Here is an 18613-nt window from a genome sequence, read left to right as displayed (position 1 = left end):
AACGAAGAGGAATATTACTTTTCAGCTTCAGCGACGTTCAACCATCAAGTACTGCAACGGGACAAAACGAATTACTTTTCCGCCCAACAATTGAATCACGCATAATCATGCTATTACTATTAAAAGTACAAAATCATAAATTCCTACGTTTCAACGTTTTTTCCTTCTTTGAAAAAAATTAATCAAATCGTTTCATCTTTCAACAAGTAGAAATTATGTCTCTTGTACTTTCCAAAAAGTGAACATCAAAACTTTGTTTGTTTATAAGTATAACATGTTTAAATGATACTTTTAAACTGGCGAAGTTATACTTTGATGTGATTCCTACTTTGAGCGTCTATTTTCCTATGTTGGTTAAGAGTGATGGCGCCCAGACAGACAGCCGGTCTCTCTGTCCCCCAGTGATTGATTCAAAAGTAATCGCAGCCGGTAAACAATGCGAAGCAAAGTGTAAAGGGGGGTGGGGGAGAGAGAAAGAAACGGGCTCGGTGGCTTGGATAAATGACGCAGCCGCGCAGTAATAAATATAAAGCCGCGTACAGTAAACTGCAGCCGCACGGGAAGGAACGAAGCGGTTCTCGCGCGTTCGACAGGTGTTCACGTATGGTACCTATATACGTATCTCGCGTAAGTATAAGCAAACGAGTGGATATGTATATATATAAAATGAATTATTATGTATACGTGCTTGGATACCTATTTCGAAGGAGAAGAAGGAGAGAAAAGGTGGGACTGCGCGCGTGGAAATCCCACACTCGAACACACAACAGGTGTGCAAGTCTCGTTCCAACAAGTGCCTGATCCGCATATCATCGCCCAGGCAGCGATTTATCGGGCCTGCGCGACGCTCGATCAAACAAAGTACGTAGCTGATCATCATTTATCACCGAGATCAGTACAAATATAGCTATAGGTACAATCATTTTGGTACCCACAAAGTTGGCTTTTTACAACATCCTATATAGGGTCATACAGGATAGTTCACTCGCTACTCGTATATCCAATATTCATATCGCGAACAATTTGTGGGAAGAAAAAAAAAATTTCAATCATTTGTACATAAAAATAGTACCCAACAGCGAATATCGAAGCAAAGGGTATATATTTATGCAGGTATACAAATATGCAGCACATCGAGGTAAGCTCGGAACGCAGTGGTTTTATGCCACGCTAATAAATCCAACGGCATCCAAGCAATAGCGCGGGATCCGCTTAATCAGGCGTGATAGGGCGCATTTGCCAGCAGCGATAGCCATAGTTTACGGTAGCTTTCCGCGAAACTGTGTGGCTACCCGTATAATATAATATGTACACGTATGCCCCACGAACAAAGTGGGCACTCCACTGGACGCCGCAGTGTAACCGGCGGGCTTCCGCCCAAGTATTCATGCAACGATCCTCTCGAGGCTCCACCTTCTCAGGATTGACGGGATTTCTCCTACCTGGAATTAATGCCCCGGGACTATCGGAGTCCATCTCTCGGTGCTCGAATTTCAACCAACAGCAAAGCCACTCGCGCAGACCGTATACTCGTCACCGCGTACATGTATACCCCACTCGATGAATATGCGTGAGAGATGTGTGTTTTAAATATTGTATATAGGTACGGACATGTATACGCACACATACAGGAATGGTCTGGCGGCTGAATGAGTTTTTTTTTTTTTTTTGTTTTTTTTTTTTTTTGTAGCGTAAAGATGAAAAAGGCGCTACAACGCTGATGGACTCGGTTTCCCATGCTAGGAGGACATAAGTAGCCGTTTTACCAAAGTTAATGGGCTTTTCCCGTCCGTTCTCATACATGCATTATACCTATATCCTGTTGCATGCGCGGAGAGGCGGGAGGGGGCCCTTGACTGGCATCGGCATGATTGCGAAAAAAAAAAAAAAAAGGACTCAGTCTCTGCTGGGAAAAGGAGGAATAAGCTGGGAAAGGGGGTCGCTCGGACAACCTCGGTACAAAGCGAACAGATGTATATATAGACATACGTGCACGATAACCCCCGGTAACCGTCGTTATAGCTTTTTTTATGATTGGCAAAGGAGCCCGCGGCACGAGCGTCCTTTCAATTTTACGACACATCCCCGCGTGCTCCAAAGGCAATGCGTTCGAGCACCAGTGTTTCTGAATAGATCCTCCACTCAACGCTTGCAATAACCTGCACGCGTACTGCGATGGTAAAACAACGACAACAGCAACGGAAGTACACGGGCCCCCGGGTGGGGGTATCGAAAGTGTAGCGGATAATCGAGGGGGAAGTCAACAATCTGCAAACTCTCTCTCTCCCGACAGCCGCGATATCGGGTCGTCCGCCCCCGGCGAGAGAGCCATTGTGAACCCGTTGCGCGGTACAATTGCCTCCCCGATGCCGTACGAACAACATCCATCGGCAGCATACGGTTCAAGGCAGCGAATCAAGTTGCCGACACGTTGTATTTACGCCTGGTATGATGCACCTCGTTTTCCCTCCCCACGCCCCTATGCGTATATACAGGTAAAATATAAAATATGCTCTATGGCTAATGAAACTTTATTTCATCAATTTACAAGCTTTTGCGCGCGAGCTTAATCGTCGGAGGCGATCTCTCTCCGCAAGGTGGGGGGGGGGAGCCGGATTCCACACGCTGCATACTTGCGCAACACTTGTTTTGCGTCCATTATCATTATATTATATGTGCATGTAGGTATGAGTATATATACATACATATACATAAAATATCTTGGTTCTGCCTGCCTCGCGGGCTTGCGATGTTTGCATAAGCTCTCTTCTAGCAATTTGAAATTCCTCGATCGCCTTTGACTGCCGCGTCTTCGTTAAGGCTGCTGGCGCATTATTTAATTACTCGATTGGCGCGGTCCATATATATGTATACACACACACACACACACACGCCCCACACGAGCTTAGCCTCCAAGTGCTACAAGTATTTCTTGAAATGAACGCGCATAGAGTTATACTCTAATACATGATGCCTTGCCAACGATAACGTATCACGAGGCGATATGTTTTTGGCGAGCGTAATTTATAGTCAGAGCTCTTTTTGTTTTGTTTTTTTGTGACTAGCTGGCTGGATCGAGCGTGTATAGGTGGGTACGTAAGTATAGCGGATTGCAGGGGGGGGGGCAGTGATAAAGGAGCCGAACGACGAGAGTTGCGTGCGTGCAGTCATTGTTACGGATCCAACTGGGACAATAGCGTCGGGCCCACGCCACTTGAGTGCGTTATACGTGCAACCTTGAACCCGTAGTCGTGGCGAGCCTTCGATCTCGCGCTGCTGTAGCTGGAATCGATAAGATCGAAGCCGGCAGCGTGTCCCGACGATGACAAAGTTGGTTCCGGCTACGCGGACTGTCTTGGACGACAAATATTTCTGTGCCTATAATGAGATCACAGGGGCGTTGGGTGCAACACTGTACGGGCCCAAGCGCTTGACCCCCTTTTGTTTTTTATCTCTTCTATTATCTTTGCTTTGATTTGTCTGAGGTCGGAGGTGGACCAGCGCGCCGCTCGTGCGGGGTATTTGTTCCTTGCAAATCGGCATTGTAAATGACAAGCAGCGTGCGCTGAACAACTTGAGGAAATTCAACCACCTGTGATGGACATTGCGTTTACTTTTTGCGTTCATCTTTCAATATTTGGTTGTCAATGTATGTGAGACCTCCTCCTTAATAGAACTTTTTTCACTCAGACTTGACAAAAAAAAAAAAAAAAAAAAAAAAAAATGTTCCTTGCAGACTTGAAAAAATGTACCTTTATTAATTTATAATTTTTATTCTAGGATAGCGATATTGATTCATTATCAATTTCAAGAGTAATCTTAGAGTTGAAAAAAATTGTCCTTCTACAAAAAAATCATCTTCTTCATGTGCAAAGAAATAATATTTAAGATAAATTAGCCACCTATTGAAAAGGACAAATCCATAGTCATAGTCGGAAATTGAGCGATTGCACGTAAAGTCCTCGCGGGCTTGCTGTTTACGAAATAATTATATCGTACCGATTATGACATATTCAATGAATGTAAGTATACGAAGCATCGCAAGTACAGAGACAAAAACGAGGTTTATAATATAAATGCAGTACACCTCCCGACATCTCTCCATGGAAGCGGCAAGTTCAGCCCGACGCGAAGAAGAGAGAGGGAGTTCGCGCGACGAACAACCGGGGCCGAAAGTGGCCTGAGGCTCGGCGCGTGCAGGACGTGATTGTGTCGCGTTCCTCTCCCCCCTCTCTTCTACCGTCGTACTCACTCTCTGTTCGTTGTTCCCTCCCGCGCTGCTGCAGTGGTTCTCTCTCTCTCTCTCTGCACACACCCACATACTGGGTCTGGGTAACTATAACACATGTATATGTATACGCCTTTCTTGTGGGATGCTCAAAAGCCAGGGCGGTTATTTTATCCCTCTCTCTGGCCGAGCGCGCGTGCTCATCGTGCCGTGACTCTCGCTCTTTCTCTCCCACGCCGGGTTGCGGCTCGCGCCTCCTCGCGCTCCCACCGCATCGCTACTTATACATGTCTGGCTCTTCTCCTCTCTTTCTACTCGTTCCTCTTACTTTTCTGCTTCTTCCCTCGCTTATCCTCTCCTCCTTCGTCATGCTCTCTTTGACTTGGCGCATCAGCCCGAGAGGGTCGGATGATTGCGTTGGTCTTGTTATTCCTAGGAAGAAGAAGAAGAAGAAGCGAGCCGATCTCTTTGCCGCGAGAGACGCACTTTTTACGGGGGTGGAGTATAGTAGTGCATGGTAGTCGTTTCACGGGATATATATATATATATATATATTATAATTCTACGCTAAAAGCCAAACACGTTTGCGGAATCGACCTCCTCCTTCCCACAAATGCTTGCAGATATTATCTCGATACTTTTTCCCCTTTATTTATCGAATTGGACATTTTAATTCAGAAATCGGATCTGCGTCACAGTAACAAAAAAGAAAAACAAAAAAAGGGTGCACGCAACTCACACACGCGCAAAGAGAGAGACACAGGTACGTATATGTACATGTAATAATACGGTGGCATGTTTTATTTATGACATTCAGGAAACGTCTCGCTGGAGCTGCTTATCTGGAGTAATTACGTGAGACGCCAGGTTTCCAGATAACATGCTCATACCCGTATTGGAAATGTATGTATGTATTATATTAAGCCCTGACTGTCAGCCGAGCTGTATACTGCGAGTGCAGGCTTCAGAATACTATGGAATACACGAGGCGAATTATGGTTTTATTGATTTTCGAAAAAAAGTAGAGTGAAATTTAAAATTCCAATTTATTGGTGGAAAGTTCATTCGACGTGCGTATGTATATTGTGTACACACGGACAAATTGAATCTTATTTCTTTTTTTTTTTTTTTCCTCATAATATGACTTGAACAATTTGTAAAAAACAATTCACAAGAAAAATTCTCAGAGATAATCTCATGGTACAGATCTGGTGTGTCCAAGTGGTTGAGTCAACGAGGAAGATGTGGAAGATGGATATATACTTTCAAGCTACCACGTAACCTCAAAAATGTGGGAAGAAATATACTTTGTGGTTACGATAAGATTTTTGAGATGATAATTTATCGAGATTGACCACGGAACTTCAAACATGACACGAAGATTTCATTTTTGCCGTGAATCGTCTTGTAGTTTTCAGGGAGTACTTGTAAGAAAAGCGTTCCATACGAATACAATAATTATAATCGTGCAAGTATTAGCATGCAGAGGATTTTGCTAGATCAAGATAGTGACTGTATAGCAGAGAGAAGGTTAATTGTGAGCGGGTAGACAGATAGACAGACAGATGGATAAAACGCGAACGCTTTAACTGGTAAATAAGCAAAATAATGTAGTTGCCGGTTTACGATGCTCCTGCATCTCCGTTTTCATTCTCTGGTATGAAACGTGCCCTGACGCGGATAGCAGCCGTATTGTGCGGGCAAGTTATTACTCCGAGAGGTTCGTAAAACGACAAAGATACTTTTTCCCCCGGCAGATAATTTTCCGCTGCGAGTCACCGAGATCTCTATCGGGTAAAAATAGGATTCGCAACTCTTGTGCGTTGCTCCTCTTGAATTAAGTATATTATGTATACGAGGCGGTCAAATCTCTGGTGCAGGTTCTCGCAAATCTGCGTGACTGCATGGACCCAATGGGAGTTTATCTCGGCGTGATTAATGTACTTTCGCTTATTCGGTTTTCGCGAATCGGCAGAAATAAGACTACCGCGCCGATCGTTAATTTGCCAACGACAAGAAAATAACGCGAGCGCAGCAGCCGCTGCGGATCACGTTTCTCCCGTACAGTATACACACACATGTATATACCTACCTCCGACTCCTTAGCGCGACCTCGAATTTCTTTCCATCATTAAGCTTTCTCTCCGCGCGGCACGAGAGGCTGGCTGGAGCAGCGAAGCCAGAGAAAAAGAGGCTAAGAAGAGATAAGGAGAGAAAAAAAAAAAAAAAAAAAAAAAAAAAAAGAACCGGCGGGACCGAAAAAATCCAGCGAAACCACGGAAAGGCTCGGGGGCCTCGCCGGAGGAGGGAGAAAAACGATCCTCCTCCGTCCCTTTGCCCTTCTGGAGGCGAGAAAAGGCAACACCTGCGTGCTGTCCTTCCTTCGTCCCCGACTGATGATTAGGAGTGCACGGTGAGCCGGTACAGCGCGACGACAACGGGTCGGCAAAAAACACCTTCTCGTGATGTCGCGTGAGATCAGTCAAAGATACCCCAGCAGCGCACGTTCCGATGTGAGGAGGGATTTTCTTGTTCGATGCAGTACACGACGTTGGGCTCAAAATTTATGAAATTTGTTATGATGAAAAACACACACACGATAATATGCTGAAATTCATTTTCGTCTCCTATACACGTCCAGGCCCCGGCTTCTTAATGATTGTGAGCGCGTGCACTAATCTTTCACAAGGTAAAGCCAAATAATCCGAGCAGTCATGCTTTCTAAAAACTAAAAATTCGTGCTTCATGGTTACTGCTAAGCGAAAAAATTTGAAACATAAAAAGAAAATGTAGCTTGATGAAAATCAGGTGAGCGAATGATATATACATGCATCATTCACTTGATAATAATATCGCAAGCAACCCCCGAGGCCCCGTGCCCTCTCGAGAGTCATTAAGCCGAAGGTAGTTTTGCCGACGGGCTTCTTCTCTGCTCTCATGATTTCCTGAAACGAAGCTCTTCGGACCGGACTGCCCGAGTCACTATTTTCTCATTTATCCTTCGTGTTTTTGCTCTCGAGGTGTTTGGATGCAATGATTCCTCCTCTTTCGTCGCTTGTGCCCCAATTTTCTTTCCTCGGCACTTTATTTCACGAAAGCCAGCCGTACACTTTTGTGCGCGATCATGTCGCACATCAGCCGAGTACGTTCAAGTATTATGAGCCTTTGAAAACGTTATGCGCAAGATGCATCTTAAAGCGTGACGCTTCGAAGAGATTGAGAGAGGAAAAAAAAAAAGGGGGGGGGAAGGAGGGATAAATGGCAGGCACGTTCGCAGTGCGTCAACGGCGACGAGATAATCTCGGCGACACCTGTACATTTTTCCTCCCAATCGAGAGTGCCGGCTAATTAGTCGAACATTGCAGTGTTACCTCGCAGCCGCGGGCGGAGAAAGCCACCGGATCGCGCATGCAGCCGGTGTCACGGTTGCCCTGCACCAATGTACATAAGTACATATTATACGTGTATATATATATGTACCATACCTACGCTCTGCAGGTACGACGATTTTCGACGCGTGTATATAATATATATATATATGTACATACATAACGCGCGTGAGTTAATGTATAGTTGTAAGCTGCACACGCGTGGACGCAGAGATTGTGCACGCGTCGTTTCACGCGCGCGCAACCCGTCGTATTTTTCTATGTATACGTGTATATGTATACGCATATAAATGCGAATTTACGTGCGGGTATATAATATATATGGGGGAACTGGAGAGTGTAGGCTGCGCGCTAATTAATTTGCCCAAAAAAAAAAGCGTATGACCGGTACGGTCGTCTCACGGAGTGAAAGTGCAGCACCCGCGTTGGCGACGATTATTCTTGCGTGCCCTTTTCCTCTCTGATGCTTTCTTTTTCACTCTCGGTCTCGGCGGCTTTTTTCTCTCTCCGACTTGCCCGCACATTTCGTATCAATACACACAACTGATGGAAAAAAAAATACCTATCCCATTGATTTCGACCGAATGTGAAATTACTCGAGTAATAACATCCATGAGAAATTGTTCCCCATCCGAGGGAAGATTTTCAACGTGTAATGCAAAACCTCCTCCCGAGCCTCCTCCTCGACCAACCAATATTCTCTCGCATCCGCGGCAGAAGACAATTTTCTCGTCCCAGAGCTCGATGTGTATACACATATACCTGTACATGAGGGGTGCATATAATATACATACACAGGTACACCTAGCTTGCGGCGCAGTAATTATTTAACTCGAAACTGGTTGTTCGGTAGCTCCTGCGAAATATATTCGAGGCGTTTAATTACGCGTATCGCAATTTTCTTCGGCCGGCTGGACGCTGCGGGAGATCTAACATTTCTCACGCTTCGAAGCTCCGAGGGAGGAGGGTGGCGGCCAAAGGAGAGCGCGAGCCGAAAAGTCGTAGCCTCGGGTATGTTGCGCGAAAAGGAGCGAATCCCAGAAATTAGGCGGTCGAGGAGGAGCAGAAAGAAGGGAAAGGGAGTCGGTCCGCAGGGACGGAGGAGTTATCAGGCACGCCAGCGTGGGAGAGGCACGACGGTGCCAGTGCAGTGCCGGAGAAAGATTTCGGCAAATAACAGGTCTCATTGCTCCGCGAAAACGAGAATCGGCACGCAGCTGACTGTAATTCGTACGTGGTTACATACCTATACCCGTACTCATTAGCAGAATGGGGCTTCTTCGCTTTTACGGTTTTACAAATTTACATTACTACTGCGATGAAACGACTTGACCCATCTATTATTTCAATTTGTCGAAAATAAGAAACCAAACAAAATGAACTAAACTAAATATCTTGTTTACAAAAATAATATCCAAATACGTGAACAATTACGTTTCCGCTATCTCGACCACATCTATAATGATGATTACTTTATTTACGGATAATTGTTTATCAACAGTACCTGATTGTAAAGGTCAGCCTCACAAATAATTACCATAAAGTTTGGTTGCAACATTTTTGCGCAATAGAATATGACTGATAAACCGCAGAATGATATAGTGACTACGAAAATGGTCTACCTGTAGGTAGTTGGGTTCCATTGCGCTGTTGCCCTGGCGAGGGAGTCACGATCGTGTAGTGACACAGGGATAAACCATCAATCGCTGAAATATAATAAACACACCCATTTTATTCCTCGTTATGTACAAAAGGTATAGCACACCGGTGGTGCGTGCCAATATGACGAGCGATGCAAAAGGGTGTGGCGTCGATAACGATACGTATATTTATGTGCGTGACCAATGTAGATACAGTATACTAGGTCGCGTGTGCCCAATCGCGATCGAAAACGTGAGACTTGTGTTATCTGCACTGTAAGTTGGGAGGGGAGGAGGGGGAGCGCGTGATCACCACACTATCCTGCATCTATACCTAACACAATTGATTATTTCGCGTGTGTACAATTTTAGGGGCAAGCTTCGTTCTGCTGGCTGCACGCGCTTGATTAATAGGTGTAGAGTCACGGCACTGTCTCCTATAATTGATTTCGTGCTCTCGCTCCTATCTGCTTCAAGAAAATTTTTTTTTTTTTTCTCCCCTTGTGTCACAGCCCACTGCAGGTTTAAATTGAGATTGTTATATCGCGCCGATTGCAATTTATTTGATAGGTACTTGTTAATCAAAGTGACGTTCGGAACTTTTTGATATGGCCACCACCACATCTGCAGACTCCGTATAATTGAGTGAACATTTTTATTTGGTGATACGGTAGCGATGTAGAGTGTGGCACCATTTGTCACTCGCGAGTTAGGTACAGCGGTACGCTTAGTCTCAAGTTTGCGTGTCCAACCACAAATCGCATGTGCTTGCGCGGGAGCAAAAGGAGGCAACGTCGCATAACGTATTTAATAAACATCTATTAATAAAGTGTATTGGTGTACATAAAGAGCGGCTCCGTATGGGCCACGAGGAGGCTGTGGTGACATCACGCTTGCGTATAGTAATATAATTATATTATTATTATAATTATTATACGCACATAGTCAGCCAAACAGGTAGCGTGGGAACTTGGGGATAGTTTCGAACGGTCGAGCGTGATTATAGGTATGTATATATATACACACAATACCTATGCGTACACCCACACGCCACACACCTACAAGACAAACCAGCTTTATCAGCAAGTTTGGCTGCGATGTGCCTGCGGGCAGCTGACATTCTAATATTTACTTGCGCATCTGCGGCCAAGTATGGTATAGTGGTTCAAAGCGTTGGGTTACTTGAATGACCCGCTCTATGAGCGATAATTGACTAGCATGGTGTACATTGAACGTGTATTTAGAAATACACCAATGGGGGAAAAACGATAGCCATCCTGTATCCTGAGAAGACTCGTACCTGATGTATCTGGAGCATACAATTTCGTTTACAATAAAATCAATGCTCCGTATGTATTAAATGACGATGAATGGGATGTATAATTAACCATTCGTGTTGTTAAACTTGCGCTCGTTCAACGGGGGGTAGTTTTCGCTCGAGGGATGCTCCAGGATGAAGAGTATAAGCGCGCGCGCAAGCGCCAGGGCCGCCAAGAAGCGATTTCGATAATTTTTGACAAGGGGCTTTCAGGGGGAAACAGAGGAGCGACCCTCACGTGAGAATTTCATCCATCGATGGTTTAACCCACGGGAGTATTAGAGCGAGGGAGAAAAAGAGTGGACTGCCGGAGGGTGCACGTGGGCTTGATTGTGCAGCGGATAATTTCGCTCCTCCTCGGGCTTTCGCACGCTCGTCGTCGTCGTCTGAGCCTTTGGGGATTTATTATCCCGATGCCTTTGCAAGTACGAAATAATGACCAAGGTTTTCCCGTTGTTGTGATGAAAGTAGGAAGGTGCTGCAATACATCAAATACGTGTTTCAGTTTCAAATTACTTGTGTTGAAACATCATACGTTAAGGATTATCAAGATATTGTTTTGTTTACAAGTTGATGGTAACAGGTATAATAATAATAATAATAATAATAATAATAATAATAATAATAATAAAAATAATAATAATCAAGTGTACCGGTACAACTAACTATACACCTACTATACGCCAAGTGACTGCGACTGATGATGGCCATGGAGTTTCGCAAGGCCATACACACGAAAAATTTTCTCACCGCAACTTCAAAAAATTCACTTCGGATAGTATCTACACCTATTACGCTTAGGTACTAATGAAGCTGTTTTTTTTTTTAGAATCTCGGTTTGGCAATATTCATTATGTGAGTCTTGCGAACATTTTGACTGTCGTACGTATAAATTAATTCAACTATACCTACATTCTATTTCACTACGTACAAAATCATATATAGGTATATATAAATGTGTTTATACGTGTACCTATACACAATTATTTGTAAACATGTTTGCAAATGTTATAATTTATACGATAATTTTGAAGAGACGCATACATGATGTTATATTTTTCTTCTTCTCAGTCAACTACGTCAAGCTGTACATTCGGTTGTCATTCAGCGGGCGCTTCATGCTGTAGGAATATTTTCTCCCCCTTCATTCACCTATACCTTGACACTGCTTCAAGTTAATATTTAATTCATTCTATGTACAAACGGAGGCATAGACAGTTAAAATATCTCGATCTTTGTTTTTCACAATGTCACTCTCGAATGAGCACGGATGGATGTAAATAGGTTCATTGTTTGTACGCACGTTGTGCATTTTTTAGCCACACCTTATGCGAAAGGAGCTCTTTTAATAATAATGCAATGAAATATATTATAAGCCCATAGTTGCGTATTTTTCGAGTCACACAGGACGTCGAGTGCTTCGTGTCCCTGTACATGTATGTACGTATTATATATGTACACATTAACATAAAAGCAGTGAGCACATGCAGCATCAAGCTTACAAGAGCAAGCGATATAATATCTGTCCTGTGGAGAGGGGGGGGGGCGACGGCTCATACGCTCACGTTTAATTACCGAGACTCGCGCGAGAGAAGGAGACTGCAAAATGTACCTATCTCTTCCTACGATCCCCAGACCGCGGAGAACAGCGCATAATCCTTCAGAGACGTATACTCACTACATATAATAAATATAGTTATGTACCTGCGCGAGTGCACATGCATATTATGCTGTTCTGGTCCATGCCTTGCGTACACACGTACCCATATGTATTACATATATATTATGGCAGTGCAAGGCCCAGGTGAGTCGCTGAGTTGTATTAACGAGGATAGCCATGAATCTGACCATCCATGGATACATATACTAAGGGTAAAGGACGAGAGACCTGAGAGTTGGTTGTCCACTACGTCTACGCGTACGCGTAAATACGGTTATCATTGTTACTATGATTGTTATTATTGTTATTATTACTAAATCATATATATTATAGGTACAGGTCACACCTGTATTACAGGCAGCCGTACGTGTTAATAATTTGTACCCCCATAGGTATACATGTATGTACCTACACGTATCTACGCTATACGTACTGTATCGTCTTCGCGCCTTTCCTTTCAATCATCAAGTTGTCCTCTTGCCCTTCACACGTCGCCCAAAGATTCGCGCGGGTTGTAAGTAAACAAATAGTGATCCAGCTTGCGCTGTACCCAAGTAACGCCACGGTACTCATTCGAGCACCCGTGCAGGGGAACGCATGGACCGCATGAATTTCATCCGAGTTAAGAATATAATTATAGTTGAGCGAGAATATACCTACGGTACGATACGAGCAACCCAAGTGGGGTCCTCGGAACGCCTAGCGAGAGACCCATCGGGTATACCTCGCTCTGCGCGACGGAGCACATCATGCAACCAAGCGGTCCTTCGGTGTGAGTGATACCTATTCTACTTCGTGTGGCAAACAATACCGCGATGGACCATCGGAGTAGAGTGTACCTCCTATACTTACCTGATTATACCCTCGCACTGACAATACATTTGAAGGGGCAACATGATTCTCGACTATTTGGAGCATCGCGATAAATCACGGAGCAGAGTCGGTGGGAACCTGTTCCGCGCTGATACCTGCACGGCGTACGCGCGCGATTTGTCATCGGGGGCAACAGCGACAAGACAACGCGCGCGGCGTAATTGCCGCGGCAGCAGCCGAGGAGGAGTGCAGTCACACACAACCGCGCAATTATTCGGCACTTACATCAGAGCTAATTCAGTTGGCTCTCACTCTCCGTAGCTACTGCCTTTTCCGTCTTCATTCCGCGAACTGCGGACTGCGAGGTTGTCTTGCCTCGGTGTTTTTTCACTCCTCTCTCTCGCCCTCGTGTACAGCGAGGCACGGAGGCACCGCACCGCAATCCCGACACGTACGATATGCCTCGGCGTGTGCGCGCGTAATACACTGTAATTATTTTATTAAGCCTCGATTTATGTGCGTCGCGCGCGAAATTCCCGAAGCCAATCACACGTGCGGCCGCGCGCGTGAGAAAAGGCCAAGCTGCTGCTGCCTTTTCATCCTCCTCTTTTTCTTCGGCGCTCGGCCGTACATCCAATCACACACACACACACGTGCTCGCACCTTTTGCTCTCGCGCGCGACGGGCTTCTTCCATGTTTCGCGGCCGTGGACTGTTTATTAACGAGGCCTTCGAAATTAGGGCATGATTTATGGCGTCTTGCTTTATTGTAACGATACGAATTGAAAATTTCAACCACATTGGCTACAATAAAACGGCTCCCGAATTTCCGTACAAAATTATACGCTCATTACATTATCATTTGGTGTATAGGTACATACGCTGAGATTTATTATTTTCACTATCATCATCATCACCCCTTTTTATGCCAATAAATTTGGGCGTTATTTGTCTTTGATAAAACTGAGCCAACCATTGATCATCGCCCCCTTGATTTGCAGTGTGGAGTTGACCATCGGGCACATTATTTCATGTCCCAACCAACAATTAATTATCAACAAAAATTCAGATCTCGTCTCATTCGAAGGTCCACAGGTGTGCGCGGGGGAGATGAAGATGAGGTGAAAAATGACGCCAGCCAAAAGTAAAATGATAAAAAAAACAAAAAAAAAAAAAACAGAGTAGTGTATATATGTATATAATATACAGTACGTATAATGGGGACGTTGATAAGAAGCAATGTTACGAGCGTACACACATGACGTACTTACATGTATATACTTTATCGAAGGGGCACTTTCGCACCTCTGGCCACCTCGTAAATTCAGACGACTTGATTATTAATAAACGTCGCGGGCGTCGATGGCGCCCTCGAGATGCGCGGCTCGATCGAGAAATTTGACGATTCCGCGCGCAGCCACTCCATGCAGCAGCTTAGGATCGTAAATGCTCCGCGTACTAACTTAACTCGTATGTATCGAAGAAGTACAGCTCCTCCGTGGCCGATCATTAAAACCCGATGGCGCAGGATCGGTGCAAAAATTAAACTGGAATGCCGAACGATTTCATGGCCTCCTCGCCTCGTTAGGTGCGCACATCACATAATATAACAGGGGGTAGCCTGTATGTCTAGGCGAGCACAGTAATGTCCAATCGATGTGGTCCGGAGGAAAAGCCGAATCGGCCCCCGGCTCGGCCAAATTGGCGGTAAAATTTTATTAGTACCCGCCTATCCCGGGATCAAACGAGACTCGTGCATCCCCTGTTACAGCTACGGAGCTCATCTACACGCCCGAGGTGGCGCTGCTGCCAAAGGGCTCATTGACATTCAGTCGGCGACGCCACGCAGCGCCCATACGTTACAGAGCCGCGGTTCACCGACAATTAGCCGGACGCTCTTGAAAAACAAGAGAAAAACAAAAGTTTTGGTTTTTCCGAGCGGCACCATAACATCGTGTATCCTCTATCCATACGGATACATTGGTACCGTGCGGTCCGACCAACGGCAGCAGTCGGCGTTTTTGCGACGATAATTCAGTTATGAGTTATTAGCATTGGGCGCGCACTGCGGAGTAAAGTTAGTTGCGTTGGGCAAAAGAAAGCTGCGAGAGATGCATGGGGGGCTTTTTCTCCTTCCTGGCTGCCGGCGAGGCGCACGCACGCGCGGCTTTAGTAGCGATAAATTAATTGTGTCCCGAGTCCGGACAATTAATCCTCCGAGGGCTCGGGTCGGGAGGAGAGAAGAAAAAGAAAAAAAAGAAATTGCCGGAAAGCATCTCTCGCCGAGGTTGAGTGATTTATCCCGCGGTCGATTTATTTTTGCCAGATTTCGATTCATAAATTAAAAACCCGCGCGGCCGTTGTATTTCTCCTCTACCGCGATATCTGGGTCCGAAACGTGAATTACGCGTTCTTCCGTCTTCGTCACTCGATTTTTTCTTTTCACTCCGACAGATTCCAGTTGAGCCGAGCGTTTCATATCGCTGTAGGAAAAACGTTAATTTGATGCGACCGTGCGGCTGACGATGATTCATAATATCTCTTATCTATGGAGGAGCATCTCTCGTATCAAGAAAAGAAATCAGTGAAACAACATCCCTATGTATACAATTCTCTATCTATATAAATATATCCCTTTCCTTAGGTGCACTGGTATGGGCATGTTATATACATCACCTGTAAGTATAATAATATTAGCTAGAGCAAGCAGCGTTTAATCAATGAAAACTATCTCTTGTGCCTCGTGCCGCCTCGTTCCACTTTTAGTGATCTGTCGTTACATTTTTCACATTTTTTTTGTTACCTCTCGATGCCCTGCGACAAGACAAATGATTTTATTTACAGTTTACACGGCAATGCCACGAGTATGGGGTTCGGTCCCGATGAAATTGTAAAGTGAGCGTTGTTAGCAGCGTTTTTGCCTCAATTTGAGCACGGCTCCTCAAAGACGCGGCTCTGCCTCAATCCGCCGTGTGCTGTAATGTCTTAATTACGGCAATTGCAATAACCATACTGGCGCGTGTGCACGATTCAGAAGACGAGACGTCCTCGTCGAGAGGAATGAGACTGGGATGTGAGGCTCTCGTGCAAGCCCGGGCTAATATCTCCGTAGAGACGCGAAAGAAAGCGTTCGAAGTTTTTACCTACGCTGCGTTTTTACGCCGCGCGACGTAAGAAATGTGCGACGACGAACGGGCTGATGTCGGCTCATGAAATCGATGTGTGTCGCCGATGATATTTATGACGGTGATGACGTGATCCCCCCCCCCTCTCCACTCTTCTCTCGATGGGATTTCACGGACTCCTCTCGCGGAGAATGAATAATACAAAGTGTATCGCGTCTCTCCCCGATGTGCTCCCTGCATGGGAATGCACAAAATGAATTAATCATACCGTGCGATCGAAAGTCGCGAGTCATATGCTGTATGGGCTCCGTTATTGAGTACCTATATACCATCATGCATTTGTCGGGAGCGAGCCAAACGGGTGAGTTTTGGCTTCGTCGTTGTGTGCACTTTATTGTCAAGCTCGTCCCTCGTTTGTTGTGCAACGAACCATATACTATACGTGTCTCTCCTACCGTGTATGTAAATGCATTTTAAACGGGACCGCTGTCTCAAAACTCTCGTCTTTTCTCACTTAAAAATACCAATCGATAGATATGGTATACTATGAATTCACACATTTACATGTATAACTTACAATGTATCGTTGATTTTGTAATATTCTAGTGGAGCACTTTAAAATATACTAAATATATACATTTTTCATCAGTTTAAAATGGTTATTTTTTACATAATACCTATATTGAAACATGTAGTACAGGATATATTATAACAGTTGTGAAGCAACTCTCTCCTGTTCCGGTGATTTCGAAATGGCTATTTCTTTCTCTAAAGTAGGTATTTTTGTTGTACATTGATTCATTATCAACCAAACTGCAATCTCGGTAGAGCAGGCCAGGAATTGAGTTTATAAGCAATATGCAGAGTAGGTGTAGTATCAGTACTCGCAACTGAAATTTCATCTCTGTTGTTTCGTCCTCGGGAAACAATAATAATAATAATAATAATAATAATAATAATAATAATAATAATAATAATAATAATAATGTACTTACCGTCTAATCGAGCGTGGAGCAGCGGTGTCAGCTGGCACGCGCAAGTGGGTACATTTGATTCCGGTGATTTGTTACACACACACACACACACACACACGCACACACTAAGGACGAAAATTTGCCCGAGCAAAAATAAATGAAGAAAAAACAAGGCATGGCGTAGTGTAGGTAGTGTCGACAGACAGCAAAAGCAGCAGCAGCGTATTGGGTTTCAGGCCAGCAGCTACCAGTGTACGCCGGTTACTCGATGCTGCTGTAAATTTGACCCCTACCACCGTGTATGCTGTGGGCTCCATCCCTACTGGGGGTCGGGTGGTCGCCGATCGAAAAGGAGGAAAAAATCGAAAGGGCAAGCAAAAAGGTAAAAGGAGCGGCTCTAGCATCGGCCATCGGGAGCGGATGAAAGATAATGCCGTTATTACGTGGAAGTCAAAAACGTCGAGATGAAAGTCGAAGCGCCCCGAGGTACAGATGGCTCGAAGCAAAAATTATTATGCAAACTTGTACGACGCGAGCAAGAAAAAAAAAAAAAAAAAAAAAAAAAATACAAGTGTTTCGGCATTTTCTGGCCTGACAAACGTGAATGGGGAACTTAAAAATTCCTGGTACGACGACGACTAGGGCACCTTATACTGTGTACGCGTGGCTCAAAGAAACAAAAAACCAGTAGCGCTATACAGCCAGCGTCTATTCTTCTTTTTCGTTGCCTCTGCTTCTCCCTTTCAGCCTTGCTTGTTATCTGCCGAAAATCAGCAAAGAGAGAAAAATACATGAGTGCGTAGTCAAGTGCGTCGAGAATTGAACGAAGCTGCCCTGAGGGCCTAGATTTAATCGGATTTCGTGGATCCGTAAATCATTAGAGGGGAGCATGAGGTGAGGTGGAGAGGGGAGAGAGAGCCACTAGAGACCTTTCTCGTGTAATTTTTTAAAACCGATCACGACTGATTGCCACCGCCATCGTCACCGAGCCATACATAGATGAATATATAATTATGTACTCGGTCGAGGTATAAAGTTACGATTCATCAAAACTGTTTGTTTCAATAAATTTCTTTCCTCTTTTTTTTTTTTGTTTCCAGGTAACAGCCCATGCAGTGCTAGCCAGCTGGAAAAAAAGGGGTGACGAGGTAGCGCAGGTATACGATAGCGCCGCCGACGCGGGCAGGTACAACAGTAGTGGTCCCCCCCCTCCCCCAATTAAGCAAGCCCAGCCTGCAGCCGGTTATATATATATATTATACGCTATCTCTTCGTCCCTTTGGTGCTGCGTCCTCCTTTCCCATGGCTTGTTCATCGCTGTTTTCCTCGTTTGCGCAGCAACGAGCCCGAAAACGAAACTCTGGAAGATCGCGATCTGTCGCTCTGAAACGTGGCGATCGTTAAAATGCCTGCATGCATTGAGCGAGAGGCTATACTGCTACCGGAGACGCGCGCCCGTCACCGAA

The sequence above is a fragment of the Copidosoma floridanum genome, unplaced genomic scaffold, assembly GCF_036245765.1.
Source record: "Copidosoma floridanum isolate Cflo_tuat_1 unplaced genomic scaffold, Cflo_Japanese_pri ptg000030l, whole genome shotgun sequence".
NCBI classification, from domain to species: Eukaryota; Metazoa; Arthropoda; class Insecta; order Hymenoptera; family Encyrtidae; genus Copidosoma; species Copidosoma floridanum.
The sequence above is the reverse complement of the archived record's forward strand: the minus strand, read 5'-3'. Positions refer to the sequence as shown.